The sequence below is a fragment of the Macadamia integrifolia genome, unplaced genomic scaffold (assembly GCF_013358625.1).
Source record: "Macadamia integrifolia cultivar HAES 741 unplaced genomic scaffold, SCU_Mint_v3 scaffold3383, whole genome shotgun sequence".
NCBI lineage: Eukaryota > Viridiplantae > Streptophyta > Magnoliopsida > Proteales > Proteaceae > Macadamia > Macadamia integrifolia.
The window spans coordinates 15,010-17,358 of record NW_024869449.1 but is presented as its reverse complement, the minus strand read 5'-3'; the positions used below and the strand labels follow the sequence as shown (position 1 = coordinate 17,358).

The window sequence follows — 2,349 nt, the reverse complement described above, 5'->3', positions numbered from 1 at the left end:
AAAGAAGAAAAATAAATTAGAAAAAAAAAAGGAAAGAAAATAAGCAAAAAATTTTAGGAAATTTCTCAAAATTTATTTCTCTCTTCTCTCTCCTCCATCTTAGCACTTTTGGACTCAAAAAATCTCACAATCAATTGTGGGTTTCTCTCTTTTAGGAAAGAGAAAATTGTTACCCTACCTCTCCATTCCCTATAAATACAACTCATGTAAGAGGAGGAGACACAATTCATTCTTCTTCTAGTTTTTTTTAGTTACTCTCTCTTTCTCTTGCTCTCTTTTTAGTTCTAGTTCTTCTCTATTTTTGCTTTAATCACTTTTGTAATAGTTTTTTTATGTCAATTAATGCAAGCACTATTTTATTCTTATTCAGCCTTTTTATGTTTATGATTTATGCAATTGAGTTGTAATTTTTTAAGTTATAGTTCTAGGCTTAGATCTAGGTGACAAGATCACGAGCTGTGGAGCAATTTTTTTTCAAGTTCAAGCATTGATTCAAGTAAGTAGGCTCCTTCAATAGTCTTCTCTCCCCCCTCTCATTCCCTCTTCCGACTACCCTTTCTTTCTTAATTTAGGATTTTTATTTTCAGTCGTTACATTATTGCTCTCCCTTTCCCCCAAGGTTCATGGCTAGTGTATGTGTTGGCTTTGCCCCTCCTAGCCATAAAACCATCAATTTATTACTTTTATTTTAATTGTCTCCCTTTTCCTAAAGCCAAGTAGAGAAACCCTTGTAAGAGTGACTCTCTGGTCAAGTAGGGAAGCTCATATTATGATGCATCCCTCGGGCTAAGTAGAGAAACCTACTTGTGAGTCTCTCTCTAGCTTTATCCCCTTTCTTTTACTTTATTTTTATTTCAGCATTTTTTTTCTTTATTTATTTATTTTTTTTAATTGCGCGGTTTGTTTATTTTCAGTTATTTATTTATTTAATTTTAATTGCGTGGCTTGCGTCTTTAAATTCTTAGATGACGAATGGTTAGGACGTTATTTTTAGGACGGTAATTAGAATTAGATCACAACCATTAATCAGTTCACTTTCGCATTATTAAAAGAAATAAAAAAATAAAGTGGCTGTTCTCCCTGTGTTGGACCCGTAGCTACACTGATCCGTACGCTTGCGGTTACATTTTAAATCTCAAACAAGTTTTTGGCGCCGTTGCCGGGGAGACAGTTCCATGTTATTTTTCACTTTCTTTTGGTAAATCGGAGTGCTTTGTTTTATTTTATTTTATTTTATTTTTATTGAATTCCTGAGAAGAACAACTTGCAATAATAGTTGTATCAGTGGAGGTCGCCATACCTCACAGTTTGATAAAGACAGGTTTCGCCCTGTAGCAGTACCTCAGGAATTGACCTGAGCAACCCCGGATCCCTACCGGTAAGCTCCAAAAAAAAACCAAAAAAAATAAAAATAAAAAATAAATAAAAAATAAAAAAAAATCATAAATAAAAAAATAAATTTTTGCTATCCATTCTTTTGTGCTTGCCTTACTTTAGTTGTGGGTAGTTTTCTGTTGCATGAGTGTTAAGTGGGTACGTAATACTAAGAATCGGTTAGAAAGAAGAGATCCAACAAGTAGTGACCCTATACGTTTGCTTTCTTTAAAACCCTTCAATATGGGAGACCAACAGCAAAACCCTTCACCTAAATCTCTGAAAGATAGGTTCTACCCTGCTAGAACAGCCCAACCTTCCTGCATAGTTCTACCACAAGCCCAGGGCAATAATTTTGAACTCAAATCTCAATACATCACTATGTTGCCCCACTTCCATGGGTTGACCTCTGAGGATGCATACCTATTTCTAAGGAAATTTGAAGAGGTATGTGTTCTAATTAAGATCCAACAGCTTTCTGATGATGCTGTTAAGCTTAGGTTTATCACTTTTGCATTGAAAGACCAAGCTAAGAAGTAGTTGTATGGGTTACCCACAAATTCTATAACCTCATGGGAACAGTTCACAGTGGTCTTCCTTAAGAAGTTTTTCCCAACTCACAAGACCAATAAGCTTAGAAGTGATATCCTTCAGTTTAGGCAAAAGCCTAGTGAGTCATTTTCCAAGCTTATGGAGAGATTCAAGGATCTACTCCAAGAATGTCCTCACCATGGCCTAGACCTATGGCATTTATGTCAAATAATTTATGAGGGTATTGATTACCCAACTAAACAAATGATAGAGTCTATGTGCCCTGAGGGATTCACATCCTTTACAGATGAAGGAAAAGCATGGGAATTTTTACTTGACTTAGCTGACAAAACCCGTGAGTGGAAATCAACCCAAGAGAGTGAAAGAACCATAGGAGGAAAAGGATATTTTGTGGATGGGATAGTAGCCAAGGAAGCCCATTTG

The 2,349-nt window shown here is 35.7% G+C and overlaps 1 non-coding gene across 1 annotated transcript; it reads right to left on the bottom strand.

Annotated features, from left to right (window-relative positions):
* Positions 1-2,004: 2,004 nt before the first annotated feature.
* Positions 2,005-2,111, bottom strand: LOC122068092. The gene has a single exon (XR_006136972.1). It is a non-coding gene; the product is annotated as a small nucleolar RNA R71 (small nucleolar RNA).
* Between the last annotated feature and the right edge of the window lie 238 nt (positions 2,112-2,349).